Below are 23,871 nucleotides of genomic sequence, written 5' to 3' on the forward strand. Positions count from 1 at the left end.
GCACCTCATTCCACACTCCCACAACTCTCTGCATGAAGAAACCCCCCCTAATGTTCCCTTTAAACTTTTCCCCCTTCACCCTTAACCCATGACCTCTGGTTTTTTTCTCCCCTGGCCTCAGTGGAAAAAGCCTGCTTGCATTCACTCTATCTATACCCATCACAATTTTATACACCTCTATCAAATCACCTCTCATTCTCCTACGATCCAGGGAATAAAGTCCTAACCTATTCAACCTTTCTCTGTAACTCAGTTTCTTAAGTCCCGGCAACATCCTTGTAAACCTTCTCTGCACTCTTTCAACCTTATTAATATCTTTCCTGTAATTAGGTGATCTAAACTGCACACAATACTCCAAGTTCAGTCTCACCAATGTCTTATACAACCTCACCATTACATTCCAACTCTTATACTCCATACTTAGATTTATAAAGACCAGTGTACCAAAAGCTCGCTTTACAACCCTATCTACTTGTGACGCCACTTTTAGGGAATCTAAAAGAACTTCTAAAAGAACCTTAGATTAATAACATCAGAATCTAACACTGCTGACTAAAGTTTAGCTTTATTTGTCACATGTACAGTACATCAAAACATACAATAAAACGCACCATTTTGCATCAATGACAGCACAGTCCAAGGATTGTGTTCAGGGAAGCTCCCAAGTGTTGCTGTTCTTCCAGCAGCAACATAGCATGCCTACAACTTAATAACTCTGTCTACCTTTGAAACGGGAAGAACATACAAATATCCTCACAAAAGAGTGGCAGTATTGAACCCGCGCCTAATGGCGTTATGCTAACCACTGCACTATTGTATTGCCTGACTCCAATTAACTGTTATTCATGCTGTTTGCTTTGGAAAAGAGGAAGCTAAGGGAAGTTCCAAATGAGGTGCATTAAAGGCCAAGATGGAGACTCTTTTAACAGCAGCAGAAAGCGAACTTCTCTGTAAAGCGATTGCATTAACCGTTACACTACGGTGCTGCCCCTACCATGCTCTCCTATGTTAATGTACATGAAATTTCAGAGTGATACTGTCATGATCCATGCCAGCCTATACACCTATGTTTGTTAATTGTTAGTGTATCTAGAGTCATTAAGCCCCTGTGATCTCTTGTGTAATCTTGTCAAGTTTATTGTGACTGGCATGGGTTTTCAGCAAATTGCGCTTAATTAAAGTGTATTCACAATTAGCGCGGATTGCGGGGTCCTGGTGTCCATTTTGAGAATGATTCATCCCGTGCTATCGCTCAGTCAAGGCACTGATGCTTGGTTGGAGATCTGATGAATAAACTCTTGTTTCTGTCTCAACATAGCCGGCCGGTAGTGCAGTGGCACCCGCACCGGACTTTGAGCCAGGTGATCTTGGGTTCGAATCTGGCCGGCTCCTTGCACGTTTTCCATCTGTGCTGGGTTCAGCGTTGAGCTAGCAATGTGGCCTCATAATAAAACAGACAAACGCTGAAGAGATGGCAAAAGCCACCCAACGAACCACAAGGTGAGGAGAGGAACTCAGCTCTGCCTCAATGTGAGAGTCTATCGTTCCTCCACACCTGGGTTCAGTCATCCGCCAGTGCACACAGTGACAGATACAGCATGGAATCTGGGTCCAACCCCTCACTTACTTTAATTCTGCATTAATATCATTTAGTGAATTAATCACTGGACAACAAATTTTTTTCAGAAGTGTTGCTTCCTCAGAATTTTTTTTTGTTTATGATAGACTGCTTGAAGATGAACACAAATATAATTTCAGACTACTTGTATCACGTAGGAATTTGGAGAAACAACAAATTAACTTTTATTGAATATAATGTGTTTAATTGCATAATGGTGCTGATGCTTTGCAATAGTTCAACTAAGTTAAAATGTTTTAGTTAATGATTTTCATTTGTATTCAGTGTCTGAGGCTTCTCGCTTAACTGTCCAGCAATAATTTGCCAGCATTGATGGATTCCAGTTGCCCTGGTATCTTTTCTCCATGACCACAATGTCCTGGTGAAGCCTTTCACCATGCTCATCACCAACAGCTCCAAGATTTGCAGGGAAGTCTAAATGAGAATGCAGAAAATGAATCTTTAGTGACATGTTGCATTTCATGGTTTTATATGCTTGAAGCATGCTTTCAACCAGCTGCATGTAGCTTGGTGCTCTGTGAAAGCTGATAAAAATTTCAACAACATCCTTGAATGCCTTCCATGCGATTTTCTCCGGTCCCACTAGAAATTCTTCAAGTTGCCTGTCATTGATGACCTGTTTGATTTGTGGACCAACAAAAATGCTTTCCTTAATCTTTGCATCAGTTATTCTGGGAAGCATCTGTCTCAAATATCAAAATCCTTCATGGAAATTTTTGTGCCTAGTGATACCAAATTCCATCCTTAAAGTCCTGAACCCAATAATTATTACTAAAACCTGTCCTGCCATGCAGCAACAGCACCGCCTAAGCCTGCCCAAGCGTGCCTGGACAAGGTAGGAAACTTTCCAGCTTACATTGTAGGCAACATTTTAATTGACTTGAATTATGAATTGAAACAATAAGCATAAGTTTATTTTAGAAAATGATGCATAATAGGGAAATTTCATGGTGATTTTCATGATCAGTAGCCCAAAATTCATAAAATATACCTAAAGGTATTCAGGAAGCAAAATCTTTGTTGTCCAGTAATATTAATCTTATTTTAATTCTTCCCACAGTCCCTTCAATCTCTCTCCACCCCTTCCCCCAGATTCTACCACACACTAGGTGGCAACTTACTACTAATCTACCATCATGTCTTTGGGATATGGGAGAAAACGGGAAGATCCAGAAGAATCCCACAGCAATAATGTGTAAACTCCGCATAGATAGCATCCTGGAACAGGACTGAACCCTGGACTCTGGCGCTGATTCTGATTCCAAAACAGACATAGCACAGCTGAATAGTTTCATTAAGTTTAGAGACTTCCTGGAAACTTGACTCAACTGTTCCGTTAACTTGTCCGACCACCTTCCTGCAGCTGCGCCCACGGACTACCCACCCCTTATATCTTACTTGTTTTGCACTGTGTAAGGTTATACCATTCAGCACATAGCTGAATATTTCTGTCAAAATGCATTATGTTGTGTGTTTCTGTGCCGGATTTCAGCTGTCGTGCACACTGATACTCAAACACAAAGTCAGTATCTTCCAAAAAGATCAAGGCTAAGGCAGAAAGTACAGGAACTAGAAGGCCCACACCTCAAGGTTCAACAACAGCTTCTTCCCCATTGCCACCAGGCTCTTGAACTGATCTGGAAAACCCTAAATTGGATGATATTTTCTTTCTCTTTCTCTCTCAACTTGCACTAACGTCATCGGGTTCATATTGTAAGTTATGTATAGTTTAACTTATGTTTGAAACAAATTGTGCTGCTGCTAAAAGTTTTATTGCATGTTTACTCTGACTATTCATGCCACAGGAAGGGGATTTAGAAACTGGAAGGACAAAAAGACTTGGGAGTTAAAATGCAAAGTTCCCTAAAGGTTAGCTTACGGATTCAGTTGGTGGTAAGGAAGGTTTATGCAAAGTTAGTAGTCATTTAAAGAGGACTAGAATAGTAAAAAACAAAGATGTAACACTGATGTATGTACAGCGGTTGTCAGACCACAGTTGGAGTGCTGTGAACAGTTTTGGGCCTCTTATCTAAGCAAGGATGTGTTGGCATAGGAGGGGGTCCAGAGGAGGTTTATAAGAATTATACTAGGAATGAAAGGGTTAATGTATGAAGGGACTGATGGCTCTACACATCTACCTACTGGAGTTTAGAAGAATGAGTGGGATCTTATTTAATCTACTGAATATTGAAAGGCCCAGATAGAGGAGACATGCAGATGATATTTCCTACAGTTGAGGTGTCTAGGACCCGAGGGCGCAGCCTCAGAATAGAAGAACAGAGATAAGGAGGAATTTCTTCAGCAAGAGGGTGGAATTCCTTGCCACAGACAGCTGTGGAGGACATCACTGGATATGTTTAAAGTGGAGATTTGATAGGTACTTAGCTTAAAGCGGAGGTTGATAGGTAAGAGTGTCAAAGGTTACAGGGAGAAGGCAAGGGATTGAAGTTGGGAAGGAAAATAAATCGGCCAGGAATGAATGGTGGAGCAGAGTCAATGGTTTAATTCTGGTTCTATGTCTTATGGCCTTATAAACTTGAACTTGAACACGAATCCATTCACATCTTGAGAACGGGAAGCATATATATAATAAGTTATCCATTGCCTCAAGAATTAGCAGAATGCAAAGAGATTTTCCTTGTACGGTAATTATCATTACAAATAAAACAACAGGTCTTTAAGTGTTGTTCAGCAGCTGCACTGATATCAGCTTATGAAATTTAATTTTAATTTTATTTAACTCATAGCTTCTTAACTATTGCTAAGGAAATAGATCTTGACAATAGTGTCTTGTATTTTTCTCAGTACAACCGTGGTCTAAAAATGAGTCACAAGCCTAAATTTAACTCCCATACATACCACATTATTGGTTAGCAATTGTGTCCCTCAAAATGAGCCAAATTTTGTTATAAGATTTGTGAAATGCTGAAAAAGCTGAGAAGGTTTAAAGAAATGAGTTATCTTTAAATTTTCAAAAATACCCCAAAATGAGAAGCCATAAGTTCAAAATATGTTATTAATTAAGCAAAAAAGCCTGGATTGTTCATAACCTATTTGTGCCTCAAAATTTGAGGTGACAAATTTTATTACTGAAGCCACAAATCTTTCTGTTGGCAATCGATGAAGCAAGCAAGGTTTAACCACGGCCTCACTTCAGTCCTTGCAACATATAACCTGCCTGACGTTCATTGACAAATGAGATGGGTGGATGAGGACTCTCCTGAGATTTTTTTCAGGGTGATGGGCTCCGCTGTGGACCATTGGGTGACAGAGCTGATGGTATTGGGAGGTGGTGGAAGTGGGGTGGGCAATTAATGGCCAGCGGTGGCTGCAGAGAACAAGGGAAGATGACAGAGAAGAGGACACACACCGGGAGGGAAGCACGTGGCCACTTGCTAGGGAATGAATGCTGACCATGATTGAGAGCGAGTGGGGGAAGTGACACTTGCTGAGTTCCTCCAGCATTCCGGGTTTCCAGCATCTGCAGAATCCCTTGTGTTGATGAGAAAGAAGAGACTGCGTGTGTTCCCTTGAGTGCTTGCGCCTGTGTGTGTTTGCGTGTGTGTGTGCCTGTATGTATGCGTGTTTGCATATTTCTATGTGCACGTGCACAAATGTGTCTTTGTATATGCATGTGTCTGTTCTTGTCTATGCAAGTGTATGAATGTGCATCTGCGTAGCATGCTGTATGTGCAAGCGTGTGTTTCTGGACTGTATGGTCTGAGTCTTTATGTGTTTCAAGTCTGCCCGTGTGTGTCCGGGCGTGTGTACCTAGTCCGTGCACAGTGAAGTCTAATTTCTGATAAACCTTCAACTATTTGTTCTTCTGCCAGTGGAGAAAGCTCTTCCTCCTGTTAGGGACCACACTAACATTATGGTTAGTGTTATTATGGATGAACTAAAATGTGAACCAGTCTTTCGGAAATAAACCTGTACACAATATAACTTCCAACTGATACTCTATGGTAAACCAACCATTCTAATTCTGGCTCATTGGAATGACTAGGGGAAGGCTCAAGGTGAGTTTTGCTGCCATTAGCAATGAAACGGAACATCCCTTGCCAAGTAATAGCCAGTTCAGGGCACAGTCGTAAACAGACGAGATACTGCAGATGCTGGAATCCAGAGCAACACAGACAAAATGCTGGAGGAACTCAACAGGTCGGGCAGCATCTATGGAGAGGAGTAAAGAGTTGATGTTTCAGGCTGAGCCCCCTCAACATGACAGAACGTATTTTGTCACTTCACCTTTTGGTTAGCAGTATATTCATAAAGCCACCCTTCAACACTGTAACAGAAGGGGTATATTTTGGGCATCTGCAGTTTGTACACAAAGGCTTTTGGAGCACACACCATGTTGAATGTTGTGTGCTCTGCTAGCAGGGATGTGCTGCCATTGTAAATATGAATTCTGTAAATTTACCATATTCAAAATGTTAAAATTTAAATAGGTGATTATAGCAATTGAAACTGTAGTTAATCATTGCAAAATGCTGGAGGAACTCAGCAGGCCAGGCAGCATCTATGGAAAAGAATAAACAGTCAACGTTTTTGAGGGGAGACCCTTCATCAGGATCCAAAACGTTGACTGTTTACTCCTTTCCATAGATGCTGCCTGGCCTGCTGATTTCCTCCAGCAGCTTGTGTATGTTGCTTGGATTTCCAGCATCTGCAGTTTTTCTCCTGTTTGTAATTAATTGTTTATTGGTACCTTCATGTTGAAGAAGTATACAACATCGTGTTAAGAAAGTGAAATTCTCTCGCATTGTTCTGGACTCACTCTCTCCTGGGAGTTCACTATGTGAATAAAGACTTCTATATTTCACATTTATGCCTTAAATATCTCTAATGTATCAATCTCTACTACCACCCCTGGCAGTAAGTTCCATGCGTCCGCCACTCCCCGTGCAAAAAACCTACCTAAGAAATCCTTTCCATACTTTTATCAAATCACCTTAAATTTTGCTCCCTCATGTTAGCCATTTCTGCCCGGGGAACAAAAGTGCTGAGTGTCCACTCTAATCACCTTGCACAACTCCATCAAATCACCTCTCAAACTCCTTCACTCCAAAGAGAAAAGCCTGAATTCACTCAATCTTTCCTCATAGGAATTGGTCTCCAATTCAAGTAGCATTCTGGGAAATCCCCTCAGTATGCTCTCAAAAACTTTACCATCCTTCCTAGAATGAGGCAACCAGAACACCACATAATACTCAAAGTCTACACAATACTCATAATACTCACCACACAATACTCAAAGTGCTAGAGGAACCCAACAGGCCAAGCAGCCTCCATGAAAATGAATAAACTGTTGATATTTTGGGCCAAGCCCTTTCATCAGGACTGGAAAGGAAGGGGGAAGATGCCAGAATAAAAAGAAAGGGGGGAGGGAAAGGAGTACTAGTTAGAAGGTGATAGACGAAGCCAGGTGGGTGGGGGAGGGTGATGAAGTGAGAAGCTGGGAGGTGATTGGTGGAAAAGGTGAAGGTGTGGAGACTTGACTTGACAATGGAATCTGATAGGAGAGGAGTGTGCACTATGGGAGGAGGGGCTCTGAGGGGCTCCAGGGGAAGGTTATAGGCAGCTGAGGAGAATGGGTAAGAGGGTGGCCATTGTTTTTTAAAGGGCTGTTTAATGAAGGCCAACACAACACTATCAACCTGCATGGCAGCTTTGAGGGATCTATGGATGTGGACCCCAAGATCCTTCTGTTCCTCCACACTAATAAGAATTCTACCATTCTACCCTATGTTCTGCTTAGCAAAGAATTATTATCTTCAATAATGCAGATGAGATCATACAACCTGAGAGAAGAAAGGGGCTATCAGCTCCTTGTTCCTGCTTCAACGTTCAAAAAGGTCATAAGTGATCTTGCAGCTCAACACCACTTTTCTACACCAGTATCAGAAACAGGTTTATTATTTTTGACTATAGTACTGTGCAAAAGCCTTTGACACAGATATATATAGCTAAGGTGCTAAGTCTTTTGCACAGTACTGTAGTAACTTTATGTATTGCACTGTACTGCTGCCACAAAAAAAAATTTCATGACACTTGTGAGTGATGATAAAGCTGACTCTGGCGTGGGTCTCTATTGTGGACTGAGAGTGGGAAGAGGGTGGTGAGCGAGGAATCCTGGTTGGGAAAAGGGGAAGGGAGAGGGGAGGGAGCGGGAAGCACCAGAGAGACATTCTGTAATGATCAATAAACCAATTGTTTGGAATCAAGTGACCTTGCTTGGTGTCTTAGGACTGCGTAGGTCTGCATCTGCACCACTCCCAGCCACTGGCACTCCTTCTCTGCCACCTGTCCCACCTGCCTCCCGCAGCACTCTTCCCTCATCGTTCACAACATCCATTGCCCCCACCAGATTTACAAACTGTGCAAAATTCTTAGGCATCCTAGCTATATATATATATATATTTGTGTTTAAGATTTTTGCACAGTACTGTAGGTGATGTGAAACTTCTTGTTAGGAGACAATACATTGCAAAGACAGAAAATTTCAAAAGTAAATAGTGTCACAAAAAGGAACAATGAGATAATATTCACTGGTTCATGGACTGTTAAGAAATTTGACAGCAGAAGGGCAAATCATTTTGCTGAATCATTGAGTGTGGGTTTTCAGGCTCCTGTACCTCCTTTCTGATGGTAGTAACATGAAGAGGGTATGTTGCAGATACTGAGGTCTTTAGTGCCTTCAATCCCCATATTTCTTGATTCCTTTAGAATCCAAACATTTCCAAGATCATAACACATAGGAGAAGAATTATAATATTCAGCCTATCGAGTTTGCTTTACCATTTCATCATGCCTGATCCACTTTCCTGTCAACCCCATTCTCCTGCCTTTTTCCCGTAATATTCCACGCTCTGACTAATCATGAACATATCTATCTCTGCCTTAAATGCACCCAGTCACTTGACCTCCACAGCTGTCTGTGGCAACAGTTTCCACAACCTCACCACCCTCGAGCAAAGAAAATTCCCCCTCATCTCTGTTCTAAATAGATGGCCCTCTATTCTGAGGACATACCTCCGGTCCTAGACTCCCCCACTATAGGAAACATCCTCTCCATATCCACAATCTAAGCCTTTCAGCATTTGATTGGTTTCAATGAGATCCCCCCCCCCCCCCCCCACCACCATTCTTCTAAGTTCCAGTGAGTACAGGCCCAGAGCCATCAGCACTTCTCATACGATAAGCCTTTCATTCCTGGAAACCTTTTTGAGAACCTCCTTTGTACCCTCTCCAATGCCAGCACATCTTTTCTTAGATAAAGAGCCCAAGACTGCATACGCCAAGAGCAGGCCGACCGATGCCTTATGGAGCCTCAGCATTACATCCTTGTTTTTATACTCTAGTCCTCTCAAAATAAATGCTAACATAGGATTTGCCTTCCTCACCACCGACTCAACCTGCAAGTTAACCAAGCCCCTTTGCACCTCAGGTTTTTGAATTTTCTCCCTGTTTGGAAAATAGTCTAGGCTTTTATTTCTTCTACCAAAGTGCATGATCACACACTTGACTCTATGCTGCATCAGCCAATTCTTTGCTTGTCCTCCTAATCTATCTAAATCCTCCTGCAGCCTCCCTGCTTCCTCAACACTGCTTGCCCCTCCACCTATCTTTGTATCATCCACAAACCAGGCCAGAATGCCATCAATTCCAGTAGCCAACTCATTGATTGACAATTTAAAAAGAAGCGGTCCCAATACCAACCCTTGCATAATACCACCAGCAGCCAATCAGAAAAAGTTTCCCTTTATTCCCACTCTTTGCCTCCTGCCAATCAGCAAATTCTCTATCCATGCAGGTATCTTTTCTGTAATACCATGAGCTCTTATCTTCCTTTAAGCAGCCTCATAAGCAGAACTTTGATAAAGGCCTTTTAAAAAACCAAATACATTCACTGAGTCTCCTTTATTCATTACTTCCTCAAAGAAACAATAAAACTGGCTGGCTGCATTATGGTCTGGTATGGGAACACCAATGTCTTTGAGTAGAAAATCCTACAAAAGGTAGTGAACCTGGCCCAGTACATCACAAGTAAAACCCTCCCAAAGATTGAGCACATCTACATGAAACGTTGCCGCAGAAAAGCAGCATCCATCATCAAAGATCCTCACCACCCAAGCCATGCTCTTTTGTCACTGTTGCCATCAGGTAGGAGGTACAAGTTCCTCAGGACTCTCACCACCAGGTTTAAGAAGAGTTCCTACCCCTCAACAATCAGATTCTTGAACAAAAAGGGATAGGTACACTCATTTAAGGACTCTATTATATTGTTATTTCATGCTCGTTATTTAATGTTATTTATTTATATCTGCATTTGCACAGTTTGTTTACAGTTAACAGTTCCTAATGTTTACAGTTTATATAGACTTACTACGTATGCCCACAGTAAAAAACATCTCATGGTTGAATGTGGTGATATGCATGTACTCTGATAATAAATGTTACTTTGAACTTTGAAGAATTACAATAGGTTTGGCAGGGAAGATTTTCCCTCTGTAATTCCCTTTCCTCCACTGTAATACTGATACAGCTGACTTTATTTTCTCCCTCTTAAATTGCAGGGTGAATTCTATCATGTAAAGGCTCTTTTACCTGAAGCTACCTAATCAAATCTGATTCATTATACAACACCCAATCCAGAATAGCTGATCCCCTAGTGGGCTCAACCATGAGCTGCTCTAAAAAGCCATCTTGTAGGCATTCTACAAATCCGCTCTGTTGAGATCCAGCATCAACCTAATTTTCCCAATCTTCCTGGATATTGAAATTCCCCATTACAATCATATCATTATCCTTTTGACATGTCTTTTCTATCTCCCATTGTCCACATCCTGGCTACTGTTTGGAGGCTTGTAAACTCCTTTGCTGTTACTGAACTCTCCCCACAAGGGTGCTACATCTTCTGATCCTACGTCATCTCTTTCAAAGGATTTGATTTCATTTTCTATCATCAGAGCCACACCACCCCCTTTGCCTGCCACCTGCCCTTCTGATAGAATGTGTATTCCTGAATGTTAAGTTCACAACTATAATCTTTTCTTGGCCACATCTCAGCAATGGCTACAATATCTGGCATGCCAGTATCTAACTGCCCTACAAAACCATTTACCTTTTACCGATAACTTTGCCCATTCAAATATAATGACCTTCAGTCCTGTATTTGTCATCCTTCTTGATTTTGCCTCAAGTCATTCTGCAGCTCATCCCAATGACCGCAATCTTCCCCTATATCATCTGCCTGTCCTTCCTCACTACACACTGCAGTTAGTTGTCAAACCATCTCCCCCATCCTCAGCCCTATCACTCCCACCCCCTCCCACCAAATTAATTCAAGCTCTCCCCAACAGTTCTAGCGAACCTGCCCCCAAAGATATTGGTTCAGGTATGATCTGTCCTTTTTCTACAGGTCATAACTTCCCCAGAAGAGATCCCAATGATCCAGAAATCTGAAGCCCTTCCCCCTGTATCAGTTCTTCAGCCACACATTCACCTGCCGAATCATCCTATTCTATCCTCACTTGCGTGTGGCACAGGCACGGTTGTGCACTTTGGTGTTAGAAATATAAGTGCAGACTATCTTTTAGACGGGGAGAAAATCCAGGTATCTAGGATGCAGAGGGACTTGGGAGTCCTTGTGCAGAACATCCTGAAGATTAACTTGCAGGTTGAGTTGGTGGTGAGGAAGGCAAATGCCATGTTAGCATTCATTTCAAGACGTCGAAAATACAAGAGCAAGGATGTGATGCAGGGGCTTTATAAGGCACTAGTGAGGCCTCACCTTGAGTATTGTGAACAGTTTTGGGCCCCTCATCTTCGAAGAGATGTGCTGGCATTGGAGAGGGTCCAGGGGAGGTTCACAAGGATGATTTCAGGAATGAAAGGGTTATCATACGAAGAATGTATGAAAACCCTTTTACCGATAATTTTGCCCATTCAGATATATTTTGAGGGTAAGAGGAACATTAGTGAAGGTAAGAGGAACGTTTGATGGCTCTGGGTCTGTACTCACTGGAATTCGGAAGGATGTGGGGGAAACTCATTGAAACCTTTCGAATGTTGAAAGGCCAAGACAGAGTAGATGTGGAAAGAATATTTCCCATGGTGGTAGAGTCTAGGACAAGAGGGCACAGCCTCAGGATAGAGGGGCACCCTTTCAAAACAGAGATGCGGAGAAATTTCTTTTGCCAAAGGGTGGAGAATTTGTGGAATTTGTTGCCATGTGCAGCTGTGGAGGCCAGGTCGTTGTGTATACTTAAGGCAGAGATTGATAGATTCTTGATTGACATGGTATCAAAGGTTACGAGGAGAAGGCCGGGAACTGGGGCTGAGGAGGAGGTGGAAAAAAAAGGGATCAGCCACAATGAATGGCGGAGCAGACTCGATGGGCCAGATGGTTTGATTCTGCTCCTGTGTCTTATGGTCTTAAGTTCTATGGTCTTATGGCATAACTCCAGAGACTACTACCCTACAGGTCCTGTTTTTCAGCTGTTCATGGGTTCAATGCCCACTCAGGTATCGGATGGCAGAGGGGAAGAAGCTGTTCCTGGATCTCTGAGTGTGTGCCTTCAGACCTCTGTACCCCCTTCCTGATGGTAACAACGGGATGAGGGCATGTCCTTGGTGGTGGGGGTCCTTAATGATGGACGCTGACTTTCTGAGGCACCGCTCCTTGAAGATGTCATGGATACTTTGGAAGTTAGTGCCCGTGATGGAGCTGACAAATTTTACAATTATTTGCAGCTTACTTCAGTCCTGCATAGTCCCGCCCTCATACCAGACAGTGATGCAGCCACCCAGAATGCTCTCCACAGTGTATCTGTAGAAATTTGCGAGTGTTTCAGGTGGCACACCAAATCTTCTCTAACTCCAAGTGAATTATAGTTGCTGTCTTCATTCAAACATTCAAAGGAGAGTGTAGAATGGTTAGGTATAGAGAGTGAACTTAAGAATGTGAAGTGTTTCGGCTACCTTTCAGAAGTACTCGAAAACTGTATATAGGAAATAAGCCCACTGAGATATTGATAACATAGTCTTCCTTTTGTGGCTGAATTAGATGAACCACACAGGCAGGTTTAGCAGAAAATGTGTAGGCATCTAAGAGATAGTGGGCCTTGGGTTGTCCAGCTGACCTCATATGTTGACTCTTGTTTCTGTTTTCAGAATTCTCTGTTCTTTGTTTCAGATTTCCAGCATCTTCTGGTTACTGACATTCTAGTGGGGTATAGATCGAGTCAATGCAAGCAGGCTTTTGCAGCTGAGATTAGCTGACAATAGAACTAGAATAGAAGTTACTGCCAGTCTGAGAGGCGGACAGGTCTGCGAGCCGAAAATTGGTGCAGAAGCAGAGCCGAGGAGTCAGACATCAGGAAGAGCCGTGGTAGTAGGGGACTCCATAGTAAGAGGTATGGAAAGGGGTTTCTGCAGCAACAGGCGACACTTAAGGATGGTGTGTTGCCTCCCTGGTGCTAGGATCCAGGACATCATGGACCGATCGCAGGGAATCCTCAAGGGTGAAGGTGAACAGCCGGAAGTGGTAGTGCATGTCGGCATAAATGACATCGGGAAGAACAGGAAGGACATTCTGCAGCGGGACTTCAGAGAACTCAGAAGAAGGCTGAAAAGCAGGACTTCCAGGGTGGTTATCTCTTGTTTGCTTCCAGTTCCTCATGCTGGAGAGGGCAGGAACAGGGAGATAATGGATCTGAATGTGTGGCTGAGGAACTGGTTCAGGAAGCAAGGATTTACATTCTTGGACCACTGGGATCTGTTTTGGGGTAGGGATGAATTGTACAAAAGGGACGGGTTGCACCTTAATAGGCGGGAGACCAGCATTCTGGCAGACAGGTTTGCCACTGCAACATGGATGTGTTTAAACTAAGTAGTGGGGGGGAGGGGATGAACTGGAAATATAAGGATGGAGTTAAAGGGAAAGTGAAAATAAGAAAAGTTAAAAAGGACAACAGAATCAATGGAGTAGAAAGCTCAAGAAGAGATCATACGGTATGGCCAAGTGAAATAGAAATTGATATGAAAGAAGAGTGGAGTACCGAATTAGAAGTATTATGTATGAATGCACGAAGTATAAGGAGTAAAGTAGATGAGCTTGAGGCTCAGTTGGAAATTGGCGAGTACGATGTTGTGGGAATAACTGAGACGTGGCTTCAAGTGGACAAGGCCTGGGAAATGAATATTCAAGGATATACATCTTACCGAAAGGACAGACTGACTGGCAGAGGGGGTGGGGTGGCTCTGTTGGAGAGGAATGATATTCTGTCCCTTGCGAGGGGGGACATAGAATCTGGGGATGTAGAATCAGTTTGGATAGAACTGAGAAATTCTAAGGGTAGCAAGACTCTAATGGGAGTTATCTACAGGCCCCCAAACAGCAGTCTGGATGTAGGGTGTAAGTTGAATGAAGTGTTAAAATTAGTAAGTCGCAAAGGTATTGATACAGTTGTCATGGGGGATTTCAACATGCAGATAGACTGGGAGAATCAGAATGGTACTGGACCCCAAGAAAGGGAGTTTGTGGAGTGCCTCTGAGATGGTTTCTTTGAACAGCTTGTACTAGAGCCTACCAGGGAGAAGGCAATTCTAGATTTTGTGTTGTGCAATGAACTGGATTTGATCAAGGACCTCGAGGTAAAGGAACCATTAGGAAGTAGTGACCATAATATGATATGTCTTAACCTACAATTTGAGAAGGAAAAGGGAAAATCGGATGTGTCAGTATTACAGTTGAAAAAGGGAACTATGGAGCTATGAGGGAGGAGCTGGCCAAAGTTCAATGGAACAATACCCTAGCAGGGAAGACAGTGGAACAAAAATGGCAGGGATTTCTGGGAATAATGCAGAAGGTGCAGGATCGGTTCATTCCAAAGAGGAAGAAAGATCCTAAGGGGAGTAAGGGGCAGCCATGGCTGACGAGGGAAGTAAAGGGCAGTATAAAAATAAAAGAGAAGAAGTATAACATAGCAAAGATGAGCGGGAAACCGGAGGACTGGGAAGCTTTTAAAGAGCAACAGAAGATAACAAAAAAGGCAATACGCCAAGAAAAAATGAGGTACGAAAGTAAACTAGCCAAGAATATAAAGGAGGATAGTAAAAGCTTCTTTAGGTATGTGAAAAACAAAAAAATAGTTAAGACCAAAATTGGGCCATTGAAGACAGTAACGGGTGAATTTATAATGGGGAACAAGGAAATGGCAGATGAGTTGAACAGGTACTTTGGATCTGTCTTCACTAGGGAAGATACAAACAATCTCCCAAATGTAATAGTGGCCAAAGGAACTAGGGTAAAGGATGAACCGAAGGAAATTTATATTAGGCAAGAAACGGTGTTGGATAGACTGTTGAGTCTGAAGGCTGATAAGTCCCCGGGACCTGATGGTCTACATCCCAGGGTACTTAAAGAGGTGGTTCTAGAAATCGTGGACACATTGGTAATCATTTTCCATTGTTCTATAGATTCAGGAACAGTTCCTGCTGATTGGAGGGTGGCTAATGTTGTCCCACTTTTCAAGAAAGGAGGGAGAGAGAAAACAGGAAATTATAGACTGGTTAGCCTAACGTCAGTGGTGGGAAAGATGCTGGAGTCAATTATAAAAGAGGAAATTACAACACATTTGGATAACAGTAGAAGGATCAGTCCAAGTCAGCATGGATTTATAAAGGGAAAATCATGCTTAACTAATCTTCTGGAGTTTTTTGAGGATATAACTATGAAAATGGACAAGGGAGAGCCAGTGGATGTAGTGTACCTGGACTTCCAGAAAGCTTTTGATGAAGTCCCACATAGGAGATTAGTGGGCAAAATTAGGGCACGTGGTATTGGGAGCAGAGTACTGACATGGATTGAAAATTGGCTGGCTGACAGGAAACAAAGAGCGATTAATGGGTCCCTTTTAGAATGGCAGGCTGTGACCAGTGGGGTACCGCAAGGTTCGGTGCTGGGACCGCAGCTGTTTACAATATACATTAATGATTTAGATGAAGGGATTAAAAGTAACATTAGCAAATTTGCTGATGACAGAAAGCTGGGTGGCAGTGTGAAATGTCAGGAGGATGTTATGAGAATGCAGGGTGACTTGGACAGGTTGGGTGAGTGGGCAAATGTATGGCAGATGCAGTTTAATGTGGATAAGTGTGAGGTTATCCACTTTGGTGGCAAGAACAGGAAGGCAGGTTACTATCTAAATGGAATCAAGTTAGGAAAAGGAGAAGTACAACGAGATCTAGGTGTTCTTGTACATCAGTCAATGAAAGCAAGCATGCAGGTACAGCAGGCAGTGAAGAAAGCTAATGGCATGCTGGCTTTTATAACAAGAGGAATTGAGTATAGGAGTGAAGGGGTCCTTCTGCAGTTGTATAGGGCCCTGGTGAGACCCCACCTTGAGTACTGTGTGCAGTTTTGGTCTCCAAATTTGAGGAAGGACATTCTTGCTATTGAGGGAGTGCAGCGTAGCTTCACAAGGTTTATTCCCGGAATGGTGGGACTGTCATATGTTGAAAGATTGGAGCGACTGGGCCATTTAGAACAGAGATGCGGAAAAACTTTTTCACCCAGAGAGTGGTGGATATGTGGAATGCTCTGCCCCAGAAGGCAGTGGAGGCCAAGTCTCTGGATGCATTCAAGAGAGAGTTAGATAGAGCTCTTATAGATAGTGGGGTCAAGGGATATGGGGAGAGGGCAGGAACGGGGTACTGATTGTGTATGCTCAGCCATGATCACAGTGAGTAGCGGTGCTGGCTAGAAGGGCCAAATGGCCTACTCCTGCTCCTACTGTCTATTATCTACAGAGATGATAGGTTAAGTGTGAATGATGAAATGTTTCTGGAGAAGATGAGGGGGAGCTTCTTCACTCAGAGGGTGGTGAGAGTGTGTAACGAGCTTCCAGTGGAAGTGGTGAACGTCGATTTGATTTCAACATTTAAGAGAAATTTGGGTAAGTCCATGGACAGGTGGGATGTGGAAGGCTATGGCGCAGGAGTAAGCCAATGGGTCTGGATAGGTTAATTGTTTGGCATGGACTAGCTGTGCTGAAAGATCTGTTTCTTTGTTGTAGTCTTCTATGATTCTATGACTGGTTGTGTGGCTTTATGTAAATAATCAGTTGTATGACTTTATTTCTTTTTTTAGAACTGGAAACAGTGTAGTGTGCAGCACTATGCTAAAGTCTTAGGCACTCGAGATTTTTTATGGGGCTTCAAATCGTATGGCCTTCACAGAGCCCTGATCTTAACATCATCGCAACTGTCTGGGATCACCTGGAGAGACAGAAGGAAGTGAGACAGCCAAAGTCTGCAGAAGAACTATGGCAAGTTCTCCAAGATGCTTGGAACAACCTACCAATTGATATTCTTATAAAACTGCACAACAGTATACTTAAGAGAATTGATGTAGTTTTAAAGGCAAAGGGTGGTCACATCAAATATTGATTTTATTTAATATTTTATTGCTTACTGCTCTTTATAGTAATCTTTTGATACTTATAAACTTTTTAATTCTTAATTTTGAAAGCATATTTGCTTTGCATCATTTTTTTTTACATGTGCCGTAGACTTTTGCATAGTTACTGTAAGGTTTTGGATAGTATGTAAAGTTGTGCACCTTTAAGAATTGAACCAGTCATCTTGTGTGACTAGTTACATTTTTTTGCCTAACTCTATGGGTTAGTTGGAAGTTATTGGCCTCAATAAATAAAGGATCCGATTGTGACAATAACAGCAGGAGGTGTGGCTAAAGGCTGATTTATACTTGTGCGTCACATCTACGCCATAGGTACCGCGTACCCTAAGCTGTACCTATGCCATACTCTACACTGTAGGGTGACGTACACCTCTCCAGAAAAGTTACTCACATGTCGCGGCGATGCAGACCGCAACAACTGTGATTGGTCCGCTTGGTAGCATCTCATTTCCTCCTATGCATTTCTGGTTGCTTATTCTCCGCCATGTCTGTAGGCTGTGCGTACGCCGATATGAAATAGATGAATCAAATCGTCAAATCTACCTGCTGATATGCGAAAATGTTTGAAATACATTTTCTCGCCCATGTCGCTCATGAAGAAATTCAACAAAGTGGTATAGAAACCCCACCGCCAACTAGCGTTTTGGCGCACACCAAACGCATGCTCGCTACGGCGTAGAGTGACGCAAAAGTGAAAATCAGGGTTACGGTGTAGGCTGCGGTGTAGCCCATATACACAAGTATAAATCAGCCTTAACTCAATAGGGATTAATGAGGCTGGATGGCTGAGAGGTGGCTCAAGTCCAGCTGTATGGATGGTCCTACAGGCAGCTGGACAGTAGGAGACGATTTGTGCTGTACGACTTTAGAAGCTAAACATATATTCTGTACCCTCTGAGAGAACTGAGGCTCTGTAAATGTATAGGGTCATCATTGTCTTTATTATGTGCTGTGCCATAATATGTGGGTGATCACGGTCTTCCATCTGTCTTTAACCTAAGAAGTTCTAATAAGCTCTTCAAAACTTTTGCCTGTCCATCCCTCGTTGTAACTCATGAATGTCCCAAGGTGTCAATCACAACATTTTCTTCCATCAATTTTTCCCATCACTGTAAGATGTTCGAGTTTCCCTTTCCGCAGTACATGTCCCAGAAATTCCAGCTGCCATTTCCTGGTTGATGGCATCAGCTCTTTTCTTATTTCGGCTTTTTGCAGCACTTCCTCAGTTGTTACTCTGTCTAGGGTGGGAAGCCAGAAGAGGAAAGCAAGGGGAAGGGCTAGAGGAAGAGAAAGAGAGAGAGGGGGTTAGAAAGAGAGCAAAAGGGAAAGAAGAAGATAAAGAAATAGAGTATGAGAAAAAGATGGTGAAGGAGGCAGAGCAAGGGAGAAAAAGAGAAGTGAAGAAAGAACAGTGACAGAGGGGGGGGATAGACAGAGAGTAAAGGGAAAAAGGAGAACATTAGAGAAAGAGGGAGAAGGAAGAAGAGCAAAAAAGAGGGAAGGAATGGAATAAACAGAGCAGAGAAAGAGAGAGAGCAGAGAGGAAGAGGGAGAGCACAAGGGAGAGAGCGAAAGGGATGTGCTGATGCAGATGCTAGTGGGGTTAAAGATGAGAACAATCTCACAATCTCTGTTCTGTTAAGGAGATGTAGGTGAGAACAGATGTGCAGGAAATGGAGTAAATATGTGTGAGATTTCCATCAACCACTCCACCAGCAGAAAGCCTCATGTGTGAACAGAAACGGCAAAGATGGAGAAACAAAGGTGATAAAGAAAGAGTATAGCACACAAAATATTACAGCACAGTATAGGCCATTCAGCCCACGATGTAATGCCGACCCTTTAACCTACTCTGAGAATCATCTAACCCTTCCATCCCACATAGACCCCTCCATTTTTCTCTCATCACCATATCTATTTAAGAGTTTTTTAAATGCCCCTAAAGTATCTACCTCAACCACTAACCCTGGCGTTCACCTACCACTGTCCATGTGAAATAAATCCTTCCCCTATGCTTTCCTCCATCACCTTAAAATTTTGCACCTTCATATTAGCCATTTATATCCTGGGAAAAAGTCACTGGCTGTCCACTTGATCTATGCCCCTTATCATATTGTACACCTATATTAAGTAACCTCTCATCCTCCTTAGGTCCAAAGATAAAAGCCTAACTCACTAGACCTATCCTCATGATACATGCACTTAAATCAGGCAGCATTTGGGTAAATCTCCTCTGCACTCTCTCTAAAGCTTCCTTCCAGAACTGAACACAATATTCCAAGTGTGGTCTAACCTGGGCTTTATAAAGATGCAGCCTTAACTCGGGGCTTCTGAACACAATCATCTAACTAATGAAGGCCAACACACCTGTACGCCTTCTTAACCAGCCCATCAACTTGCAGGGCAAATTTAAGGGATCCATGGACGTGGGCCCCAGGATCCCTTTGTTCCTCCACACTATTGAGAACCCTGCCATCCACCCAGAATATAGTTTCCTCATGAATGCAGAATTCAGCACCAATACATGCATTGATGTAGTGGAGAAAGAGTTAGGGAGGGTTGCCAGAGTAAGTTTGGAATAAAGACTCTTCCAAGTAGCCAAGGAAAAGACAGGCATAGCTGGACCTCATGTGAGTGACCATGGTTAACTCGCAGGCCTTGTCCCATTCCACTAGTCCACCCAGTATCTCTTTCCCTTTGTTCACCTTTTCTATCCTCTCCTGCTTGTTTCCAAGATTTGTTATGCTCCTGCATCAGTTTCTACTGGGTGATTGCTCACAATCATCTGTCCACATCTAGATTTCTTTTCCCCTTCTTTACTTTTCCTATTACTGCACTTTCTCCAAATGGTTCCATCTGCCCATCATCTTCCCTGGACTAGCAGAACTCAATGGGTCCAGCAGCATCAGTGGAGGGAAATGGTCAGCTGATGTTTCAGGTGCAGGCCAGTCCAAGTGTGACGGACAGCACTCGGTAAATACACTTCTTACACACGCGTACACCCTGCCTTTTCAACCTTCTGTCGATGTGTTGATTGTGCGCACATCTATGTCGTCCCCAGTATATTCTTAAAATGGGTTGACTTTGTGATGCCAGACCCCCCTCACCCCCATACATGGCAGGATATTCCATTTCATTCGTAATGGGGTTGTGTAAATCTGTATATATTGTTTGTATATAACATGTATATATTGTACTTAAAGGTAGATACTTTGGTTTAATTTGTAATAATTTTAAGTACTTTGTGGGGTGCTTGCTTCATAGTCTAATTCATGTGTAGTTTGAAGTTAACTTTGTTGGTAATTAAAGATGATATGTCCTGGTGCTTTAAAAAAAAGGAGATAATTGCCCTCAGTGGGGGAGAGATAAGGGAAACCAGTATATTCCAGTAGTCAAAATAGAACAGAGCTTTGTTTTCTGGTAGATATCTGTTTGTAAAAGTTGGCAGTTTTGTTTTTGCTATTTTTGTTAACACTTGTAAGTTTGATTTGTGACACCCCTGATAAACACCCTTGCACTAAAGTGCTAGGCAATTCTAACCATTTTTTTTCTTTGGTCATAACCCACGTATCTAGCACCAAGTGAAAGGTCTTGACCTAAAACAAAATGTGACAAATAGTTTGCTTTGAAAAAGTAGGGAAAAGTAGTGATAAATAACTTAATCTAGTTCCACCTATACCTTGCCCCACCCATTTATACCTGATTCCATCTGATAATTTATTATTTTGATTTTTTTTCTGTTTCTACCTTTCACCTATGTCTCTGTATGTGAACTGTATTGTTACACCTCAGAGTATTTACAGTAATGAACAACGGAACTGAATCATTTGCTGTTTTGCAATACTCTGCAACAGCATTGTTTTGTTACATTGGAGGGTCAGGAAATCCTCTAGTGGGTTAACTGCATTGTTTATTAAAACCCATCCCTGTCAATGTGACTAAGCCCTATAGAGCGTACTGGCTCTGGGACTGGGATCCAGAACTAGTCACCACATATTAGGAAAGAATGTGAATACTCTATAGACGTTGCAGAAAAGTCAAGAGTATTAAAAAAAATGTATAAAACAAGGCTATCTGAGCTCTCAGGACTATCCTGCCATTTAATATTGTCTGTCCAAACTTCACCTCTTCTCTGTGCTCATTCTTCATAGCTTTCAATTCCCTAGTCTTTCAAAGACTTACCTAGTTCTTTAATTACACCCCACGTTCTAGCTTCCACAGGCGTAGATATTCACTGTCCTCTTGGAGAAGTTCAGATGCACCTCTGTATTAGATGACTCCACGCTCCAATGTTGAAACTTTCCTCTTTCTTTCATTTATTTTTATTGAGAGAGAGCGCAGACCAGCCCTTCCTGCCCTTTGAGCTGCGCTGCCCACAACCCCACTGTGTAAACTTAACCTAATCACAGGACAACTTACAATGATCTATTAACCTACTAACTGGTACATCTTTAATAGACAATAGACAGTAGGTGCAGGAGTAGGCCATTCGGCCCTTTGAGCCTGCACTGCCATTCAGTATGATCATGGCTGATCATCCAACTCAGAACCCTGTACTTGCTTTCTCTCCATACCCCCGATCCCTTTAGTCCCAAGGGCCATATCTAACTCCCTCTTAAACATAGCCAATGAACTGGCCTTAACTGTTTCGTGTGACAGAGAATTCCAAAGATTCACCACTCTCTGTGTGAAGAAGTTTCTCCTCATCTCGGTCCTAAAAGGCTTCCCCTTTATCCTTAAACTGTGACCCCTCATTCTGGACTTCCCCAACATTGGGAACAATTTTCCTTCATCTAGCCTGTCCAATCCCTTTAGAATTTTATACGTTTCAATAGATCCCCCCTCAGTCTTCCAAATTCCAGCGAGTATAAGCCTAGTCGATCCAGTCTTTCTTCATATGAAAGTTCTGCCATCCCAGGAATCAATCTGGTGAACCTTCTTTGTACTCCCTCTATGGCAAGAATGTCTTTCCTCAGATTAGGGGACCAAAACTGCACACAATACACCAGGTGGGGTCTCACCAAGACCTTTTACAACTGCAGTAGAACCTCCCTGCTCCTGTACTCAAATCCTCTTGCTATGAATGCCAACATACCATTTGCCTTTTTCACCGCCTGCTGGACCTGCATGCCCACCTTCAATGACTGGTGTACAATGACACCCAGGTCTCGTTGCACCTCTCCTTTTCCTAATTGGCCACCGTTCAGATAATAATCTGTTTTCCTGTTCTTGCCACCAAAGTGGATAACCTCACATTTATCCACATTAAATTGCATCTGCCATGAATTTGCCCACTCAGCTAACCTATCCAAGTCACCCTGCATCCTCTTAGCATCCTTCTCACAGCTAACACTGCCACCCAGCTTCGTGTCATCCGCAAACTTGAAGATGCTGCATTTAATTCCCTCATCTAAATCATTAATATATATTGTAAACAACTGGGGTTCCAGCACTGAGCCTTGCGGTACCCCACTAGTCACTGCCTGCCATTCTGAAAAGGTCCCATTTACTCCCACTCTTTGCTTCCTGTCTGCCAAGCAATTCTCTATCCACATCAATACCATACCCCAATACCGTGTGCTTTAAGTTTGCGCACTAATCTCCTGTGTGGGACCTTGTCAAAAGTCTTTTGAAAATCCAAATATACCACATCCACTGGTTCTCCCCTATCCACTCTACTAGTTACATCCTCAAAAAGTTCTATAAGATTCGTCAGACATGATTTTCCTTTCACAAATCCATGCTGAATTTGTCCGATGATTTCACCTCTTTCCAAATGTGCTGTTATCACATCCTTGATAACTGACTCTAGCATTTTCTCCACCACTGATGTCAGGCTAACTGGTCTATAATTCCCCGGTTTCTCTCTCCCTCCCTTTTTAAAAAGTGGGGTTACATTAGCCACCCTCCAGTCCTCAGGAACTAATCCAGAATCTAAAGAGTTTTGAAAAATTATCACTAATGCATCCACTATTTCTTGGGCTACTTCCTTAAGCACTCTGGGATGCAGACCATCTGGCCCTGGTGATTTATCTGCCTTTAATCCCTTCAATTTACCTAACACCACTTCCCTACTAACATGTATTTCCCTCAGTTCCTCCATCTCACTAGACCTTCGGTCCCTTGCTATTTCCGGAAGATTATTTATGTCCTCCTTAGTGTAGACAGAACCAAAGTAGTTATTCAATTGGTCTGCCATGTCCTTGTTCCCCACGATCAATTCACCTGGTTCACCTGGCGCACAGACAACATACATGGTCAAGATTCAATTTTCAAAATTATTTATTGTTGTTCTTCAGCACATGAGTGGAGAGGAAAATGAAGTGATGACTACTCCTGATCTAATGCAGCATAAAAATACAATAAGCATAAAATGCAATTCAAAAATTAAACACAATAAATACAAATTTAAAAGCATTAAAAATAATATATAAAAAGGCAGATCTGAGCCGAGGCAGAGTCGAGGCCGTGGGGGCCCAGGCCCGAAAGGGAGTAACAAGACAATATTTGGTCGGTGTAAACGCTAAAGGGTCAGGGTGTCTGGGCCAGAGGTAAGGCACAGACCAGTTTTCAGCTCACTGCTCGGTAAGGTTTACTCAACTCTACGCTGAGGCTGTGGCCTGCATCTAATGGGCTTCTGGGCCATCTGCAGTGATGACCGGCTTCATGGCTGTGAACTCACTTTCGTGAACTTCAGTTCTGAATGCTATTTATTTACTTTTTATTGCTTGCACAACTTTTGTTC

At 42.6% G+C, this 23,871-nt stretch overlaps 1 long non-coding RNA gene across 1 annotated transcript in view; it reads right to left on the minus strand.

Moving 5' to 3' along the window:
* Window positions 1-1,779: 1,779 nt before the first annotated feature.
* LOC132390719 (uncharacterized) overlaps window positions 1,780-23,871 on the minus strand; it is a 36,570-nt gene continuing 14,478 nt past the window's right edge. The window contains exon 2 of the long non-coding RNA XR_009510988.1: window positions 1,780-2,053. This is a non-coding gene — a long non-coding RNA (uncharacterized LOC132390719). The remainder of the gene's footprint in view (window positions 2,054-23,871) is intronic.

Source organism: Hypanus sabinus, chromosome 3 (genome assembly GCF_030144855.1).
Source record: "Hypanus sabinus isolate sHypSab1 chromosome 3, sHypSab1.hap1, whole genome shotgun sequence".
NCBI lineage: Eukaryota > Metazoa > Chordata > Chondrichthyes > Myliobatiformes > Dasyatidae > Hypanus > Hypanus sabinus.